Source organism: Megalobrama amblycephala, linkage group LG9, assembly GCF_018812025.1.
Source record: "Megalobrama amblycephala isolate DHTTF-2021 linkage group LG9, ASM1881202v1, whole genome shotgun sequence".
Taxonomy (NCBI): Eukaryota; Metazoa; Chordata; class Actinopteri; order Cypriniformes; family Xenocyprididae; genus Megalobrama; species Megalobrama amblycephala.
Genome location: NC_063052.1, coordinates 23661766 through 23684032, shown reverse-complemented (window position 1 = coordinate 23684032; position 22267 = coordinate 23661766).

The following is a 22267-nucleotide window of genomic DNA, read 5'->3' as shown; positions in this document are numbered from 1 at the left end:
CAGACCAGGTCGGCCTCCCTGGTGGCATTGGGGGTGACTTGTTCCCCTCTAGTGACTGGCTGAGGTTCCCTTCGGTTCCTTAGCAACATTCCCTTAAAGGGACCACTTTCTCTTCAGAAAAGTTGGTTCCAGACGCCTTAACAGCTTCTGTAGGCCCTCTGAGGAAGGCCTTCTTGAAGTTCAGCTTGGGCTGTTGGCCAAAGGGAATGCTGTCACTGACAGCCTGGGGGAGGGGGAGTTGCCAAGCAGTTTCTAACTGCTCTTGAGCATTTGTCTCAGCCATATTTCTTGGCAGGCACTCTCCTCAAGCATGGCGGCGTCGGTATATCGTTCTCCGTAGCATTTGCAAATGCAGAGTAGAAGTTCCCTTTCGAAAGGGAACGTCTCAGGTTACGTATGTAACCATGGTTCCCTGAGAACAGGGAACGAGACTCTGCGTTTCCTTGCCATGCTTCGGGCTGCCTGCTGAACAGTCCCTCAAGACGATGGATAATGACTGCTTCCCCAGGCGCGCCTTTTATACTTCCGGGTCGTGCCGTATGACGTCATAGGCTGTAGCCGGGCAATAGGCATTGGAATTATTGGATAGTTGGCTTTCAGACACAGAGTCACGTGACGTTCCCCATAGCGTTTGCAAACGCAGAGTCTCGTTCCCTGTTCTCAGGGACCCATGGTTACATACGTAACCTGAGACGTTACCTTGATTCAAATTTCTCATAAGCATAAAGGGTTAGTTCACCCAAAAATGAAAATAATGTCATTTATTACTCACCCTCATGTCGTTCTACACCCGTAAGACCTTCCTTAATCTTCGGAACACAAATTAAGATATTTTATATAAAATCTGATTGCTCAGTGAGGCCTCTATTGAGAGCAAAGCCATTGAAACTCTCAAGATCCATAAAGGTACTAAAAACATATTTGAAACAGTTCATGTGAGTTCAGTGGTTCTATCTTTATATTATAAAGCGACAAGAATACTTTTTGGGCGCCAAAAAAAAATAAAAAATAGATAACGACTTTTCAACAATATCTAGTGATGGGCTGATTTCAAAACACTGCTTCATGAAGCTTCTGAGCTTAATGAATCTTTTGTTTTGAATTAGTGATTCAGATCTCCTATCAAATGGCTAAACTGCTGAAATCACGTGACTTTGGCGCTCCGATCCACTGATTCGATTCGTAAAGCTCTGAAGCAGTGTTTTGAAATTGGCCCATCACTAGATATTGTTGAAAAGTCATTATTTATTTTTATTTTTTTTGGCGCACAGAAAGTATTCTTGTCGCTTTATAATATTAAGATAGAACCACTGAACTCACATGAACTGTTTCAAATATGTTTTTAGTACCTTTATGGACCTTGAGAGTTTCATTGGCTTTGCTCTCAGTAGAGGCCTCACTGAACCATCAGATTTCATCAACAATATCTTAATTTGTGTTCCGAAGATGAACAAAGGTCTTACGGGTGTAGAATGACATGAGGGTGAGTAATAAATTACATTATTTTCATTTTTGGGTGTACTAAACCTTTAATTGAATTAATAATAATTATTTTCGTCTAAAGACTACATATAAAACAGCTACCAAAATTAATGTTGGTACCTGCAGTTTGACTAAAAATAATGACTAAAAGTTGACAAAAATGCAATGACTTCTTGTCAACTAAAACTAGACTAAAATATGAAAGACAAAAATGACAAAAATATGACTAAGACTAAGCATTTTTGTCTGAAGATGAAGACTAAGACTAAATCAAAAATGGCTGCTAAAATGAACACTGATTCAACCAGACAGGATCCAGTCTCAATGGAAAAGAATCCTTCTATTTATAAGAATCAAATATGAGACTCTTCAGTGATAGGTCTTGCTGAAGAATTTACATTTTTCTGAGACTGAGTATTTTGTCACATAAATGACTCAATAATGCTTTTATTAACTATTAGTAAAAGCAGTTTATAGACATCTTTACACAAGTTAAAGAATTTAAAAAAAGCATAATATAGTTGAAAAATCATACAAACTGAATTATTTATATTATTTATGCAGTGATCAACTGATCAACATCTCCAGCTTCATCATCAGCTTCATGTATTGATCTGATAGAAGGAAACCCCCACCCCTGGTGTAAATGTCATCACGATAATGGCTTCATTCCAGGGGCTCTGTTAGGGGAGAGTGAGTCTGATACGTGAGGAAGATACAACGTGCATGTGCTGAATTATGAATGAATCTTGGCTCCAGGAGAGATCTGATATTCCATTTAAAAAAAGGGGGTTAGCCAGAAACATAAGCGTCATGGTCATTTTAAGCTAAATCGTGGGAAATAGAAAGAAAGAAAAAGACAGATAAAATGAGCATGATTCTGACATACTCGACATACAAATTGATGGCGATATCTATGGACTTTTAAGGTAACCAGCTAACCTAGCTAATTATTTTTATTGTTAGCATTTTATTCAGTTTTTTTATTAGAATGTTAGTGAGGAGAAAAAAAAAACTTAGATATCAATCCACATATGTGGTTATGCTCATCTTTGGTAGCTCCTTTGAAAGCATCTTGACAAAAATGGCACTATATTTTATGAAGCACACACATAAGACCTGAACTGGAAATGATGCAACCTGTTTATACGGAAGTGTGTTATGCATAACACCCATTAAGAATGATTTTTTGTTGTTGCGTCCTTCCCCATCTCCCATAGTATGTTTGTTGTATGAACTTACAGAGAGTATGCCATTCCAAATGTTTCACATATTTTAAAGAGACTGTTTGTAAGTTTTATTAGTCAGACTTTCTGCCAGCTGCTGTCACACCAAAGCATAAATCTCTCAAAGCGTAAAGAACCATACACTCATGCAGCATCTTCAAAGTCACCATCTGTGTGCATGCGCACCTTTACCCAAAAAAGCAACCAAGGGAATGTGTAATCAATGTGTAATCAGCATGACTTTGAAGACAAATTTGAGTTTTTCCAAACACCCTTAGCCTACTGAAATCAATAAATTAACATACACACTGTCTGATATGGAAAATCCTAGCCTGCTCTAGAATGATTTTAATAATGTCATATCTTTTATTCTGCTGGGAATAACTGAATAAAAATACAGTCTCTTCCTGTTGTTGGAATGAGTCACATTCAAAATCTAATTTTCAAATCCCCCCAGACACATGTCCGTTCATTATAACTTCCTATGATATTTCTGAACAAATAAGGTGTTGAGCCGTAATTAGATCAAAACCAAAGGCACAAAAAGACGTAGATAGTTTTGACTTGTTACAGAACAGTTCAGTAAACTGCTCAACGTAAAGTAGATCAAGATACTATATAATTAGATAAGCTCAATGGACACAAGTCACACTAGTAAATGCAAATTACATAAAAAAACAGAATTAAATTTGTATTGAAGTTAAAATATTATACAATTTTAAATTCACTCTATAATGTAGTCGAATCCTTTACAGTTGGTTTGCAGATTCCTCTCTGTCTCTAATTACACAAGGTACTTTCCTCAAGCGGCATATTGACCATGCTTGTGTGGATCCTCTAATGATGCTCTCAGAGTGCAATGTCTCGGAGGTTCATCAGGGTGGAAGTTCGTGGTTGGGACAGAAGTTGATTGGGAAGTGTCATCCCTTGGGGAGTTGCATTTACTGTATTTAGAGGATGATTATGTAATCAGTTGGACAAAAGGCACATTATGTCATGACATTTCTATTTTGCTTTTATTGGGGCAACCCCTTGTCAAAAATGTGTTTATGATTCTAATTACACCTAATTGTATCCTAATTGTATTATATGAGAATCCTTTAAAAATCATAACATTAAACTGGATACATTGCAATTGCTTTAGATTTTGTTTTATTTTGATATTGTGTGATTTTTCAGCAGAATGTACTTGTATTATATTTGAAAAGGAGGATGGCGGAAAACGAGGATGGTGGAATCGAAGGAGCTTATTTGTACGCTGGAATATTATTGATCTCTCAAGCGTCACTTCACAGCGTCATCAGCTCCGTTCAAGGGGTCTGCCTTTGTTAAAGTTGGGTTATTTTAGAAATTACTAATAAATACTAATAAGTAATAAGTAATTTAAATAATAATTTATTTAAACTGCAAAGGTAAAACACATTTAAATTATTGTGACAGATGACACTCTAATCAGACACTCTAATCAGCTAATTAACTCAAAACTGCAAAGGCCTTTAAATGGTCTCTCAGTCTAGTTCTGTAGGCTACACAATCATGGGGAAGACTGCTGACTTGACAGTTGTCCAAAAGACGACCATTGACACCTTGCACAAGGAGGGCAAGACACAAAAGGTCATTGCAAAAGAGACTGGCTGTTCACAGAGCTCTGTGTCCAAGCACATTAATAGAGAGGCGAAGGGAAGGAAAAAGTGTACAAGCAATAGGGATAACCGCACCCTGGAGAGGATTGTGAAACAAAACCCATTCAAAAATGTGGGGGAAAATCACAAAGAGTGGACTGCAGCTGGAGTCAGTGCTTCAAGAACCACTACACACAGACGTATGCAAGACATGGGTTTCAGCTGTCGCATTCCTTGTGTCAAGCCACTCTTGAACAACAGACAGCGTCAGAAGTGTCTCGCCTGGGCTAAAGACAATAACGACTGGACTGCTGCTAAGTGGTCCAAAGTTATGTTCTCTGATGAAAGTAAATTTTGCATTTCCTTTGGAAATCAGGGTCCCAGAGTCTGGAGGAAGAGAGGAGAGGCACAGAATTCACGTTGCTTGAGGTCCAGTGTAAAGTTTCCACAGTCAGTGATGGTTTGGGGTGCCATGTCATCTGCTGGTGTTGGTCCACTGTGTTTTCTGAGGTCCAAGGTCAACACAGCCGTATACCAGGAAGTTTTAGAGCACTTCATGCTTCCTGCTGCTGACCAACTTTATGGAGATGCAGATTTCATTTTCCAACAGGACTTGGCACCTGCACACAGTGCCAAAGCTACTAGTACCTGGTTTAAGGACCATGGTATCCCTGTACTTAATTGGCCTGCAAACTCGCCTGACCTTAACCCCATAGAAAATCTATGGGGTATTGTCAAGAGGAAGATGCGATATGCCAGACCCAAAAATGCAGAAGAGCTGAAGGCCACTATCAGAGAAACCTGGGCTCTCATAACACCTGAGCAGTGCCACAGACTGATCGACTCCATGCCACGCTGCATTGCTGTAGTAATTCAGGCAAAAGGAGCCCCAACTAAGTATTGAGTCCTGTACATGCTCATACTTTTCATGTTCATACTTTTCAGTTGGCCAAGATTTCTAAAAATCCTTTCTTTGTATTGGTCTTAAGTAATAAAGTGATATATATATATATATATATATATATATATATATATATATATATATATATATATATACACACACTCTGCTGTGCTGTGTAAGAGTGTAAGAGAATGCAAGGCTGTCTGAACATATTAAAGTGCATGAGTGTTTGTGTGTGTGTGTGTGTGTATGTGTGTGTGTTTGTGTTCTTATGAATATTACATCCCTGGCATGTCTTGAGTAGCAGCAGATGGCTTGTCTCTTGCCTTCTTAATGTGCACCTGTACCCTCACCACACATATTTAATTAAGCCATGCCTGGAGCATCTGAAATTCCCTTAATCTTTCCATCTTTCAGCATTTTCAGTGGAATGTCCTCTTTTCCATCAGCACCATCTTCCTGTCCACACTTTCTATATCAACAAATTAGATTAATGATCAGAAAAGCAAATGTAGAAACTGACTAATCAATAAGCAGTCCCGGACTGACTCACATTTGGTTATCAGATTTGGAGCGCAAGTGGATTCTGATTGGCTCAATGGATGAACTGTATCGTTGGGGCTTCTGTCATAGAACAGTATTGATCGTAGGCTGAAGATATTGTTTTCATACTGGTGTAAAGACTCAACCCTATCAGGTAAAGTCAACATGTGAAATAGCTGTTGGTCATTAATCACCTGTAATACACAGAGGGTGGATTAACTGAATAATCATTAAACACACAGGAAACAGGAAGACATGAATGAACACGTCATTCATGAGTACGTGGTGACATTTCATAGTATTAGTAACATATGTAAGAACACCCTGTTGTTCTGTTTGTAAGAATAAAGTTACTTGGAAAAATTAAAACCATGACCGCATGTTTGCTTGGTACTTAGTTATAAAGCAGTGAGCAGCTGTTCATGATAATCACCGAGAGATAGATGACCGGACTAGTTGTCACTGGGTACTCCAGTGAATATTTCTCAGTTTTTGTTTTGTTGTTTAATAGACAAACTTTGTTGGCACCAAAAAAAAGAAAGGAAAAAAGAGTTATCGTTTTCACCTCCACAGCTGATGGAAAGCAATCTGACAGGACTTAGGCAAATCATGTTCATGGATGAGCTAATGTATTAAGTTGAACTTTTATTAACATTACTGTGGTATGAAGCAGAGCAGAAGCCGAGAGCCATGGTACCAGATCAAGGCCGGTGAAGTGAATGCTAATGAGAGAAACCTGCGCGACACACCGGTCTTGAGTCCCATGGAGGAGCTCCAGAGCTTTTATTATGCTTATATGCCACAGTAGGCCACTGCCACTCTTTTTGTTTTGTTGTTTATTTTTATGTTAAGATAAAAGTTACGTTTAGCATTTGCCGGTTCCTGTCTCCTCCTTCGCTGAACTTGAACTTTGTTACAATTACATTTGATCACTTAAAATCACATTATTTTATTTCATTCTAAAGAAATAGCCACGAGAGCTGAATTAATACTCATACATCACTTTATTTGGTGAATTAAAATTCTGGGGTAATGCAGCTCTGTTTTATTTGGTCAAAACATTTCATTTGAGTGTGTTGAAAGTTATGTTATAGCATTACTCTGTGTGTTCGCTGGATTTTTACATATTACTAGATTTTTACAATTAAGTTCAACAAATTGTTGGACAATAAGTTAACAGAACAACTGTTAGATTTTACAGTGTACATATGTATATTTGACATGAACAAAACCCCTGAAAGGTTTTTTGACAATATGGTATATGACAATATGATATATCGTTAGCCTCATAGCATAATTGCTATGTCATTTTTTGGCCAAATTGTGATATCTGCTTTTGAAATATGATCTGGGCAATTATGCTATGAGGCTAATGATATGATACAATTTTGATATATGAAAGCGTTGAGTGAGTCTCTCTCTAGCCAAAGCAAGAAAGCAAATTGTGCAGTAATTTAGCAGAATGATTACATCACACACTTAACACTAGGTCCTATAGTGTTATAATTGCTTTTGTCCAGAGAACAACATATATTTTCTGTGTTTGAAACCAACATACAAGACCTAAGTACTGAAACAGCCCTAGCCTTGATCTCCACTACACATATAGACAAATAAAAACAATTTAATGTATTATTTATACTGTACAATCATCTAAAATATCACAATGAGCTCTTGACACTACCAGATAGATGAATAGATAAATGATGAATGAATATAAGGATAGAAAGAAGTAAACATGGGTAGATGATAATGGATGGATGTCTGAAATATTGATTGTTTCTCTGTAGTAGTTACCATAGTTTGGTCCATAACGTCTGGAGTTTTTTATTATTATTTCGAAGGCAGTATCGCCCACATTCAATCTTTCATCTTTTCTCAAAGATTTAACTTTGTACCCTAAGCAAAGACATCTAAAATACAGTTTCCATGCACACATAGAGAAAAGAGAATGAATGAAAGAAAGACACAGCAACAGATAAAAGTTTGCTGTTTTGCACTTTAACTCGCATCAACTTGACATATTTAGACCCTCTTTTTACTGTTCCTCTAGTGAAACTTCATCTCAGGGCAGCTATAAAATGAGCCCACAAGAGCAAAGACTTCCAAGAGTGATGCCTTGAAAAGTTTGAAACATTAATAATGGTTATTTCTGTGGTGAATATTGGAATATTCGTGTGTAGGAGGCTGACTGACAGTCTTTTCAGCGGATTATTGATGTCTGAACAAGGCTAATTACTACAGGCTTCTGAGACACCATCTCTCACATTCATGCTGTGGACCTCTCAGCCCTCTTTCTCACCATTTAAACATCACTTAACAAGAGCAGACAAGAGGAAATGGATGAGAGTTTGGTTTCAGGAGTAAACATATGATGTACTTGAGGGTGTGGCTCTCTGTTTTGTCCATTATGTGCCTATTAATGGTCAGTCACCATTAATATTGTATACCAGAGATCTGAGTGTAAAACATCATTAGGTCATCCCAAACCGACCAAATTTTCAAACCCGAATGGAAATCAAAGATATTGCTATAGATCTTATCCAATTCTCAAAAAAAGTGCCCCCCTACATCAAAAGACTGCAATCTTTTTGTTATCTGGCCCCAAACAATGTGTCAATTTCTCAACTTTTGAGAAACGAACTCTTTTTTCATCTTCTCATGGTAATTTATTCATAATTCTCGAATCTGACGTGTCACCGGGAGACAGTTGGGGTTGCCATGTGTCCCTCAGGCTTTAATTAGGATCTTCATTCAGAACTTCTGTAGAAGCCTGAGGGAGGCCAGTATTTGCATTTCAAATGTTAAAAAAGTCACCCCTTCACATACAGCTCCATTGTTATCTAATTAATATAGGATGCTGCACCTGTAAGGAATTATCTTGATAATGCTGATTAGAAAATTTCTGATTGCTATTATATTCAATGAATATTCATTTTGCATTGAAAGCAAGAAATGTTCCTCCCTTTCCAGCAGCGGACAGCAAATTATTGATTATATTTTGTGTCTGTCATTGTTGAAGTCAGGCCATATTGCTGAAGTATTTCAAAGGATTCTGACAGAGTTTTGCATAAATCAGTGCTGATTTCCGTGAAGGGACTAGGGATGAGACAGGAGAGAAAACAGAAAATATTGTTCACATCGTAAATCTGAGAAAATGTTCTTGTGAGGATTTCACACTGAAGAATACAAGAGAGACATATGGTTGTTTAAGCTGATACATTTTTAATGTCGCTCTTTGTAAATATTTGATGTCTTTGTCGCTGGATTTGTCCAAGACATTCTTTCACATACATTAAGGGGTGTAAGTGATGGACAACAGATGTGATCTGCAGTATAAATGCAAAAAAAAAAAAAAAAAAAAAAAGGCTACATTCATAATGTTCTTGTACATGATGTTATCAAGGTGTATAAAAGTGCTGGGCAGACACTGATTCTTGCACTGTTATCTCATCTGCAGGTCTGAGGATTTTAAAATTTAGGTTACAGCAAATACCTAATTAATATACTTTGGAATATGTGGTTGAAATCAGGGCTAGTTGTTTAAAATCTTTTTACTCTAGTCCTTTTGAAAGTCAAGTCACCTTTATTTATATAGCACTTTTTACAATGCAGATTGTGTCAAAGCAGCTTTACAGTGATAACTGGTATATAATTTTGGCTGCACAGCAGCTTTTAAAGAAAATGGTGTCAATGCAGGCAGATCAAAGCACTGTTGAATATCAAATGTCAAGTGTCCCCAACTAAGCAAGCCAAAGGCGACAGCGGCAAGGAACTAGTGATGTGTCATTCTTGAACGATTCATTCATTTTGAACAAATCTTTAATGTGACTCGGGAAGAACGAGTCGTCTCGGGGGATGATTCGTTCAGTCGCACATGTGCAATATTCTATAGGTTCTGTACTGCTAGTAGTAGTTCACCTGTTTCAGTCAATGCAGTCTGAGCCGGAAAGATAATTGATTAGTTCATTTCATGAGTCTTTCGTGTTTTTGAGTCATTCCTTAATCACGTGACAGACCCATACGCTAAACCAATGCAGTCTGAGCCGGAAAGAGAATTGATTAGTTCATTTCATGAGTCTTTCAGGTTTTTGAGTCGTTCCTTAATCACGTGAAAAGTGAACGAAATGAACGAAATGACTCGAAAAAAGATTTGTTTATTTTGCTGAGTTGGTAAAATGATCCGAACTTCCCATCACTACAAGGAACCCAAACTCCAACAGGTGACATCAGGTGTCAAACAGCTGGCAAACAGGTGTTAAAATGGAGAAAAAAACCTTGGGAGAATCCAGGCTTGGTCGGGGGGCCAGTTCTCCTCTGGCGAACAGTGCTTTGTTACAATTCAGGTAGCTATCATAAGTCTGATGGGATCGCAACATTCAAAGTATTTATTCCAGTTCCATCCAGTTGAGGATCGTATTCATCAAACCGGTATGGACGGTTTGTTGAGGAACTGTACCACTGGCTGTCGTGTCGATGAGGCCTTCACAGTGGATGATCTAGTTGACTCAATCTCTGCTGATACTTCAGGGCTGCGTTGTGGTCGTGTCAAGGCGCAGGTCCTCGATCTCACCTGGATACCTGGAAAGTCTGTTTCTAAAAAGTCTGGGTTTTTTTTGCTAAAAAAAAAAATTCTGCAGAAAAAATACTCATTCAATGAACACGTGTTGATATTTTGTGATAACATAGTTGCAGTGATGAAGTATATTTGGCCAACCTAGTAGTTAGCATTATCCTGGTTCCCTCAACTAAATTTTTTCCAGTGGCTTTTGCAGAAAATAAGCTCTGTGACTAACAAAAGTTTGATTCTTACACATTTTGTGCATCATAATAATCTTGACAAATGAACACAACTTATAAATTTTAAAGCCTAATCAGAATTGACAAAGAAAACAGAATTCGCCAGTTACTATTGTAACCCTTGTTCCCTGAAGTAGGGAACATAGACGTTACATCAGAACTGAACTAAAGAATTGGGATCTCACCTAAAAGCCCAATCACCTTCAAATGTAAACTATATGAGCCAAAGGACATTGGTGTGCAAGGTTAGCATCACGCTCTCCGCCTCGCAAAGCGGGTATATAAGAAAGCACGCTTGAAATTTGCACAATCAAGTTTTGCGCTGAGGAGCTGAGATGGTGTGTACTGGCCGTTCAGTGGTGGTACAGCAATTGTGGTGACGGGACATAACATCTCCATTCCCTTCTTCAGGGAACGAGGGTTACAATAGTAACCGAGTTGTTCCCTTTCAGTCAGTCACATTCAACGTTACATCAGAATTGAACTGACGAATTGGGATCCATACCAAAATGCCACAATTACTGCCCTCTTCCAGCACCCCATGTAAACCTAATACCCCTGCACCTACTGGGGTGGAGAAAGGACAGGGCCTAACGCAGAGAGGTTGTCGATCACTGTTGTTCCTTCCGACCCATACAGTGAGACTATTGGATAACATTGAGAAAGCGTACCTATGGAGAGGGATGCTGCGGAGACCACATCCTGCCATCTGATGCCTCCGCTGTGTCTAGCTGTCAAGGGTGCTGGAGGAACTCCATGCAGGGTTCGCCAGGTGGGGAACTCACCTGTGGAGCAGATAAGTGCACGTATCTGGTCCTAGGAAGGGAATGCCGCTACAAGCGATACTGAGCAGGTCCCCAGTATTACTGGCTACTTGTGGCAAGAACGAGGGGAGAACACAGGCTCTACACAGAGATTGTAAAATTTCGCAAACGTGTTAGGTGTCGCCCAGCCCACAGCTCTACAGAGGTCTGTTATCGTGGCACAGTGCGCCAACACCTAGGAGGAAGCAGCACTCCGAGTGGAATGAGCCCTCACCCGCAGGAGGCACAGCTGATCTTGGGCTTGGTAAGCCAAAACTATGGCGTCCACTATCCAGTGGGCCAGCCTCTGCTTGGACACAGCCTTTCCCTTCTGCTGTCCTCAATAACAGACAAAGAAATGTTCTGAGATCCTGAAGCTCTGCGTTTGGTCCATGGACAGGAGCAAACCGCAAAGTGGACAGAGCAGAGCACGGCTGGGTCTGCCTACTCCAGGGGCAGTGATTGCAGGGATTACTAAAGGGAGAGGTGGGAACCTTGGGCAAGTATCCGGGCTGGGGTCTCAGGATTATGTGAGAGTTGGCTCGTCTGAATTACAGGCATGATTCATCGACTGAAAATGCCTGCAGGTTGCCTACCCTCTTAACAGAAGCCAGTGCAGTCAGGAGCATTGTTTTAAGAGACAGGATTTTAAGCTCTACTGACTGCAGTGGTTCGAAGGGCACTCTCTGTAAGGCTGCAAAGACAAAGGAGAGGTCCCAAGAGGGTACAAGGTGAGGGCGGGGATGATTTAACCGCCTTGCAATACTCAGGAACCTGATGATCAGGTTGTGCTTTCCCACAGACTTACCATCTACTGCATACACTTTCAGGGTGGAGGTAAACAGCTTTCGCATCAACCTTTCTTGCAGAAAAGAAAGCACCATCCTGATTGGGCACTTCTGGGAGGCCGCTCTTGCTGAAGAGATAGTGTCTACCACTGCTGAAGGTAGATCACTCAAGTCCTCCACGTCCCATCCAGTGACCACACATAGAGGTTCCAGAGGTCTGGACACGAGTGCCATAGGGTTCCCTGTCTCTGTAAAGCAAGTCCTTCCTCTAGGAATTCACCAGGGAGGGGCTGTTCTGAGGAGCATTAGTTCTGGGAACCCGGTCCGGTTGGGCCAGTATGGCACAACTAACAAGACATGCTCCTTGTCCTCCCTGATCTTGCACAGTGTCTGGGGGAAACGCATACTTGCGTAAGTCAAGAGGCCAGCTGAGTGCCAGCTCATCCGTGCCGGGGGTCCCCTCGGTCAAGGAATAAAACAACTGGCAGTGGGACATGTCCAGGGAGGCAAACAGTTCTACCTGTGCATCCCCGAAGCATCTCTAAATCAGCTGGACTGTCTGGGGGTGGAGTCACCATTCTTTTGGGAGTGTGGGTTATCGTGATAGCTCATCAGCTGCATGATTGTGAACAGTGCAAAGTGAAGCGGTGCTTCTGACTCCAAAGGAGGAGATGGAGGGTGAGTTGCAACATGTGACGGGAGTGTAGACCACCCTGATTGTTGATGTGTGCAATGGCCACAGAGTTGTCCGTCTGGACCGGCACATGCTTGCCCTGTAGCAGCAACCTGAAGTGGTGCAGAGCAAGTCGTACTGCTAGCAACTCGAGGCAATTGATATGCCACTGCAGTCGAGGTCCTGTCCAGGAGCCCAAGGCACATGGCACCCCAGCCGGTGGTGGAGGCATCTGTTGAGACAACAACACTTGTTCTAGGGGAACTCCTGCCCATAGAAATGCAAGCCAGTGCTGAAGCAGTCTCATATAAAGCCACCCAAGCGGCGTGCAGATGCCATATGCCCATATTGCTTCGGACCATTTCTAACCAAGCAAGGTCGTAAAGAGCATAAGAGATATGGTCTCATATTCACCTGTTTCTCCTCAAGAGCAATCTACATAGAGCGGGATTCCCCGGAGTGAATGGAGACTCGGACGAGTGCTTGATGTTTGTGAAGATGAAGATGGCCTAGTGCGAAAAGCCACAATATAAATAGCAAATAGAAAGTTAGGGAAAGAGGGTCAGCGACTCACTAATCCATCCATTCTTGAACGTCCTATTCATAAGTTAGTGGTGCTTGTAGAGAGCATTTAAATCTCATGCAATAGAGATAATATTGTGAGTTGTGTCAAGAGTTTCACAATTAGTATTACTTCAAGAGTCAGAGAACAGACTATTTGTCTCTGAAATTTGATTTTGAAATTACTAAATTTATTTAAACATTGACAAAAGTTAATCATAAATTAGTAATTTGGTGGGAGTGTAACTGTCAACAGACACTGTTTTCATTAAAATGTTTATTTTCAAAAAACCCAGCACCAAGGCAGAGGACAGACCCTCAATGAATTGAGAACAAATGGTTACTGGATTGTTGGTGGCAGCAAAGTTGTTGCAAACCACATTAAGCAATGTGTTACATGCAGGAGAGCTCGCAGGGCAACAGAGATGCAAATTGATGCAATTTGATTTTGAAATTACTAAATTTATTTAAAATTAGTAATTTGGTGGGAGTGTAACTGTCAACAGACATTGTTTTCATTAAAATGTTTATTTTCAAATTTTTGGTTATAAATTCATACCAGTTATTTCATTCAATGTTTAAAAAACAAATGTGACACATGTATGGGTAATAGTACTCCCTTGAAATGTTTAGCATAAAGGGTTCTTTAAGAAGCGTAATGCGTCACATGACCATTGTTGAGTTGGGAGTGGATGCAGAGAGACTGCGGGACATAAAACCTCAAGATAATTGTTTAATCTGCATGTGGTCTGGGAGGTGCACACGGTAATTTACTTTGTGTTTATTGCATATTGTGTATTGTGTTGTTTTGTGTCACTCTGCACGAAAAATGTAATGTGTTATTACTGGTCGTTGGATTATTGTATTTCTGTTGAGTCATTCAATTGCATACAAGTGGACATTATCACGAGAAACTTGAGAAATGCATATTTGAAAATTATGTTTTTTATTTCTTGTAGTTTTCACGGTGTCTGCAGAGAGGGAGAGAGCAAATAAAATAACAAAAGACATCTGTATGAAGCGTGGCCATTTTTTCGTCGGACCCGTGCAGCTATAGCCTCCTTCCCTTTCCTTTCCCTATGTATAGATAAAACATTATCAGATTATTCCAGTTCACATAAATCTGTGGACACAAATATTTTTTTCTGTATTATGCGGACCAGACAAGTAATTTGGCAAATACCACTTTTTTGTTTTTTTTTTGTTTTTTTTTAAAAAGACCAAGCTTCTTTGCACATACATACTCAAACACACAAACCTATAGACTAAACATGTAAATGAACGGCAAGAATGCATTAAAGGTATTCGGTTTTTCAGTAGAAAGGTGTAATTTAATTGGCCCCTAAAGTAATAATTAACAATTTTTACAACGGAAGTGATTCAATCAAAAAACAACTTTATCTCGATAATAATTTTACTATCGTCGCTGTTAAGCTGCTTTGAAACAATATGTATTGTGAAAAGCGCTATATAAATGAAGATGACTTGACCTTTCTTGACTGACCTGATCCTCCGCTGAAGCCTTGAATGAAACGCTAGGTCTCCCATGACAAGGACCAGCAGCCTCACCCAGAAGATCCACAGCTTGCGATGCACTAGTAGTAGACATCTCCCGGGTTGAGGAACTAGATCGGGACATAGCAGAGGGGACTTCACCTATCTTTGAGGTAATAAAGTTGGAGTCACCTGTTGGAGTTTGGGTTCCTTGCCGCTGTTGCCTTTGCCTTGCTTAGTTGGGGACACTTGACATTTGAATTGATATTCAACAGTGCTTTGATCTGCCTGCATTGACACTATTCTTTAAGAGCTGCTGTGCAGCCAAAATAATGTACCATCAATGTAAAGCTGCTTTGACACAATCTACATTGTAAAAAGCGCTATATAAATAAAGGTGACTTGACTTGACTTAAAGTCTCAACCACAGCATTGCGATGGTCATCTTCCTGCAATGGGTACATAATTCATCCACGAATGGATAAAGTGAGGATAAAGTCCAGGCACATGAGACAGCAATCGTGACTGTCAAACGGGGCAAGGAAACGACTGCATCCAGAAACACATTGGTGTGAATAAAATCTTTAAAAAGATGCAACATCACATCTGTGTTTGCTCTTTTAGGGAAATCACACTTTTAAGTGCTGAAGTGCCCAGAGGAATGGTTGCAGTACAACTTACAAAACCCATGCAGTCTGCAGTGTGAAAATGCTCTATTAGGAAAGCTGCAGTAGCAACAGGAAATACTCTCTCAGGAAATACGACCACCGCTGACGCGCCATCACAGTAACACTTGCTTGAAGAGCTTCTTCCATTCACTCATAGCACACTCTTAGTGATTGCGGAGCACCAACAAATGCTGGCCTCCAAAGTGAAAGCTTGAATGTGCAAATGCAAGTGCGCTTCCTTATACACCCACTTTGCAAGGCAGAGCGTGCAATGCAAATCTCACACACCACTATCCATTGGCTCAATTATTTTAGATGGTGATCTGGCTCTTAGGTAAGATCCCAATTAGTTAGTTAAATTGTGATGTAACATCGAACGTGACTGACTGAAAGGGAACAATAAGCTTCTGTCAACTTGACATTGACTTACACTGCGTTCCAAATTATTATGCAAGTGACAGTAAGAAATCAGTAAGATTTCAGTACAATAAACATTCAGCTTTTAGTTTTTCTAAGAAAATGTTTGTTTGTTTATTTATCCATGTCTTTTTAGATAACTGGTATCAATCTCAGACAAAATAATTTGCCAGGTCTACTTAGGTAAATGGAAACCCTACTTAGAGGTTGTTCCACATTATTAAGCAAGTCACAGTTCTCATGCAATATGGAGAGGAAGAAAGATCTTTCTGAAGAGGAAAAGCATGAAATGGTGCAATTTTGTGCAAAAGGCATGAAAACAACTAATATTGTGTGAAAACTGAATGGAGATTATCAAATTATCATAAGATTTGTTAGTGATTTAGAGCACAGCAGAACTCGGTCAGATAAAGGCTTATTAATCCATCCATTTAGACCATCCATTGTAGTATGGCATTAGTCAGTAAATAAAATGCATCTTTACGCACAACTGCCAGCCTGCATGGAAAGGTTCTCAAGACTCCAGAGACACCAGCAGCTTCAAATACCTGTTTGCTGCTCAACACTGGCTTTTTTATAACTTCCCTTTTAATGCAATTACGTTTTTTGACAGGAACTTTCATTAATAAGCCTTTATCTGACCGAGTTCTGCTGTGCTCTAAATCACTCACAGATCTTATGATAATTTGATCATCTCCATTCAGTTTTTACAAAATATTAGTTGTTTTCATGCCTTTTGCACAACATTGCACCATTTCATGCTTTTCATCTTCAGAAAGATCTTTCTTCCTCCCTATATTGCATGAGAACTGTGACTTGCTTAATAATGTGGAACAACCTCTAAGTAGGGTTTCCATTGACCTGGCAAATTATTTTGTCTGAGATTGATACCAGTTATCTAAAAAGACATGGATAAATAAACAAACAAACAAACATTTTATTAGAAAAACTTAAATCTGAATGTTTATTGTACTGAAATCTTACTGATATGTCACTTGCATAATAATTTGGAACGCAGTGTAAGGGTGATGGAACCGTAAGCGCTAAAATGCCAACTCCTTTCTGGGTTTTAGTCTACAAAAATATGTCATACATGCAGCACTTTATGACAAATCATGTTGTGTTATAACTAATGTTAATAACAGCTTACCTTATACCTGCAACATTTCTTAAGACATTCCTTTGCCATCTTATATATATATTTAAAAACAGTTTAATGTGTAGCTCTCTGAAGAAGCATTTTAAGGACTTGGCATATACATAGACTCACAACAAAAGTTAGAGAACAGAAAACAGCCCAGCGCCTGTGCACCTGCAATGCATGGTTTCTGTGACTGATGGGGCAGAGAGTTGGGAACTTGCTGATCTCTACAGGAATTATTTTCAACCCTGAGGCTGTTTTCTTCGGTTTGTGTTACTGCCGTGGGGTGCAACACCACAGTAAACACCTGCTGGGACACATTTGCAAAGCAGATTCCTCCGTATCGACCTTGTCGTTGAATAGAAGTGGAGCTTTTTCAAGGAAATGAGGTTTATTCCTTGTTCTCTCATTCTCTTTTTAAACACACTTCTAGACTTGTCCTCTCACTAAATTATGTTTTCTCTGCTCAACAACTTAAAGGGATAGTTTACCCAAAAATTAAAATTCTGTCATCATTTACTTACTTTCAAGTTATTCCAAACCTGCATGAATTTCTTCTGCTGAACACAAAAGAAGATATTTTGAAGAATATGAAAACAAACAAACAAACAAAACCAAAAAAAACCTGTGGATGTCAGTGGGCCCATCAGCTGTTTGATTACTGACAATTTGCAAAATATCTTATTTTGTGTTCAGCAGAAGAATTAAATTCATACACTATATACCCTAAGTTGAGACTACTCAAATGAAATGAGGAAAGTGGTTCCCTCAGTTCAATTGAGTAATGGGGAAATTGACAACTCAATTTAAGTGAGTTGAGTTGAACTAATGTAGCCTTTGCATTGAATTAACTTAAATGTTTAAGTATAGATAACTTAAAATGCAAATTGACAAAACTCAGACTTTCCAGTTTATATTTTGTTTACTTGTATTAAAAATGTATAAATCATTAAAACAAGTTTTGTTTTTCACATCAGCAGCTTTATTAGGGTTACATAGCTGTGAACGGTAGGGGTGGTTGAAGAGCATTGTTACATCTCCACCTCCATGCCCACTCCTCGCATTCCAAGCCTGTTCCAGTGATTTAAATGTCAGAGTCTGGTCCTGTGAGTGAAATTCCAGAGCCTGCCCTTCTTGTCTGCCCTGGCAGGGTCGAAGAGGTGGTCCTTACCATTTATATTGCTGCTATTATGTGTGTTTGGGCCAAACACACCTCCACTTCAGCCCCTGACCAGAGTCCAGTGATGGCTCCAGCTCCTGACCAGAGTCCCCCTGACCAGAATCCAATGAAGGCTCCATGAGCCTGCTCTCATCCCAAAGCTCAGCCCAGTGCCCACTCATCCACAAGCTTACCCCTGAGCCCACTCTAGAGTTCTCTCCAGCCCATGAGCCCATTCCAGAGTCCCATGGTCAGGTTCTGGTAAAAGTTTTATGAATAGCTTGGGTTCTGGTCGGGTTCGGATTTCTAACTAAGAAAAACTATAGCCTGTAGGCTAAGGTTTGCGTGCCATCTGCTGTGTTGTGGCTGAAAGAGCGTGTGAGTTTGGGAGCACATTTCCTATGTAAGGGATAATGTACATCCAGCCGGTTATTATCTGAGAATAAACCCCGAATGAGTGATCAGAACCCCGAAATGAAGCGGCGGTCCTTGCTCCATTGGTTCAAATTACTTATAAATATATACTATAGGAACATTACTTTAGATCACCCACACACAAGATACACATAGTTTCACTGTGTGAGTACAATCAATAAATATAGTTGTACAAAATATGTGATGCAGGTTTTATTATAGTTCTACACGTTCATACATCACTGTAATAGACTAGAGAAAATAGTACAGACACAGTACAATCATTGAACAAAATCTTACTTAAATTTACTGATGAAATAATTAAATCACAACAGAGTTTTTTCAAAGGTAAATTTTAGATAAGAAAAAAAAAGAGAAAAAGAACAAACTACAGTACAGTACAATGTCAACTGAAGTGTTCCTCACTGCACTTCTATGTTTCCATCAACCCTGTCTTGTGGATTTGGCCACAGGTTCTCCTCCATATCACAGTTGTCAGCTACCATCCCAGTAACCAGGGGCCTGTACCATGATGGTAGATGAACAAACTCAGGGTTATAGGATTAGTTTCGAGTTGACAAAACCAAACCATTCCAATCTGGCTTTTGTTGGTACCATGATGCTGATCATCAACTTTCTCTGTCAACTCAGGCTTTGATCCTGAGTTTGTGGAGCGCGTGCACATGAATCCGTGACATCAGTGGTGAACAGCCAATCACATGCCTTGCAGCAGAGATAAACTCTGATTCACTTCTCGCGAGAGAGCCAGCACCATTCAAAACTCTTTTGCTGAAATAGAAGAATTTAAACGCATTCACACTAATGGAAAATACCTCTGTGAAAGAGGACAAATAAAAGTAATGATCTTTCTCTATCATTGCAAGTGAAAGTTGTGAAGTTAGTTTATATAGTTGATAATATATAGCGATAGAGACTCAAACATACAAGGTCACATGTAGTCATATTTAAAGTTTATTTACAGCTTATTTATATTACATATGATCTATATATATTAATATTCATTGAAACAAAATGCTAAATAACAACTGTTAAACTAAACTTGCGTGTGTGTAATGGATTAATAAAAATATAGATCATATAATTATACAAATCATATATAAATCATAAAATAATTCTAAGTAATTATCATTAAAACCAGACAATTTTATCATTAAATATTTGTTTTTACTATATAATGATCTTTAATTTGGAGGAAGAGAAACTGGGGGAGTGACTTTATTGCGTTGGGTGTGTCAGTGTCACTTTGCTCACATCTGATTGGTCCAATTTCAGTTTGATCTCTGAACCAGAACATAACCTGCCCCGGAGCAGGTTAGCCATGGAGCCTAAGTTACCATGGTGATGAACACCGCTAAAAGTCAAGTTACTTTCATGGTACCTAAAACCCAGGATTGGCGCAAACTAATCTGAAACTTACCTGGCTAGCCAGCTAATCCAGCTTCATGGTACAGGCCCCAGCTCAGTCACCTTCCCTGCACTACATTTCCCTCCTGATCCTCACCTGCACTCACTCATCAATCACTGGCACCTGCAAACCATCACCCTCGTTAACACTCACGAGCACTCCCTATATAAGCAGTCACCATCCTCACCACAGTTGTCTGGTCTTGTCTATGTGTTAACACAACACCATGAGAATCCCCACAGACCAGTCTTCTGTTCCTGACCTGTCTTCTGTTCCTGACCTGTCTTCTGTTCCTGACCTGTCTTCTGTTCCTGACCTGTCTTCTCCCTGGATCCTCCACTCAACCTACATCACTGTCTTCACCGTCTTCACTGAACCTGCAAAAAGACAATTCATTACCATTCAGCTAAGTTGCCATTCAATGTGCTTTCTGCTCAATACTCACCATACTTCACCTCTGTCCAGATCTGTGCCTCTGAATCTAAATAAAGACTGTTTGTGTTACTTGCCTGTTTGCCTGTAAATATAAGGAGATAAACTGAGGATGGGCCTGAAACCATGCTTGCACCATCTGAGCATGGATAAAATGGATATTATACCAGACCTGGGGCTAAACCTGATTTTACCCCTTCAAGTAAGTTTACAAGGAGAGCTGCATTATATAAGCCAGTGAGGTCTGCATCCTACAACACCATCTTCCGATATAGCCACACTCATGGTCCACATTGTCCAGGTACTTGGATGGTTGCCTCTTGACCAGCTTTGACCACCACATATGTGAAATCAATCACCAGTAATGAGTTGGCAGTAATTTGTTAAAACCACCAAAGCAATTAGATGTGTATTGTGTGTGTGTGTGTGTGTGTGTGTGTGTGTGTGTGTGTGTGTGTGTGTGTGTGTGTGTGTGTGTGTGTGTGTGTGTGTGTGTGTGTGTGTGTGTGTGTGTGTGTGTGTGTGTGTGTGTGTGTGTTCCATTTTGAAATGGTAATAATAAAGTTGTAATTTTCAACAGATGATTTTAGTTCAGTCAACAAATGATCTTTGGTTCATGTGTATTGTATCCAAGTGATTGGAAAAAGTGTTAAGAGTTTTGAAAAATCTGCATTTTCATCGGTTTTGAGTTTTGTGTCTAGAGTTTTGAAAAATTGTATGTATGTATACCCACTTTTTTCGCTGCTTCAGAATTCCATATTCTATGGTCGTGCTAAACTCCCCATTATCTGTTTCCAGTGCTGTTTTGTGAAACTCGTGAATCTGTGTTATAATTGGTGCATTATCACTTATAACATTCTACCTTTCCCTGCCCTTAAAAACTTACCGTAGTTAATCAAGTAGGGCTCACTGCAGCCTGTGGTGGACGTCCAATTCTGCCCACATCCAGTGTGACGTCAGAAGCCACACCTGTGATTGGAAGTTTGGATCATTTTACTGACTCAGAACTTTGAATCTCGTTCATCAAAATGAACAAATCTTTTTTTCTAATCATTTCATTCATTTCAGCAGAATATAAATAAAATGTTACATGATAATAGCCAAATTCCACAACATATTATCTTGACATTACATTTAGAATAAGAAAATAAAACGACTGCAATGCAAGGCCAAATAATGAGAAATAGAAACGATTAATTCATTGCTTTACTGGGTCTGCTAGTTAACCTCACCTCCCGATCAGAGTCATTCGTTCATCCTGTGACATGATAGATATGTATATCTATGGTGACTCCCCATCCCCGAGTCGCCCTGGAAACCCCTATTTGTTGTATGTAAGTTTCTGACTGAAAGGGTTTTTAAGTATAATGGTAGGTTTTGAGTGTTCAGGTAGGTTTTAGGTGTGTTTTAGGCATATGGGTAGGTTCCGAGTGTGTTTCAGGTAGGTTTCTTTCAGTGCGGTCTGTCAAAAAAGACAAATATAATAAGTAAATGATAAAGAATTGGGTGTGAGGGTTAAGTCTTCTCAGTGTTCAAAGTTAATCAGGATAAGCGCGATTGTTACCTAAAACCTCTTCACCAGAAATCCAGCTAATTTCCAGTTACTTTCATTTGTTAAGTTTACAGTGACGGGTAGGTTTAGGGATCAGTGTTTGATGTAAGCAATAGGCTATAATACTGTGACTGACATGACCAGTAAAATCGGCTGCAGGGCGGC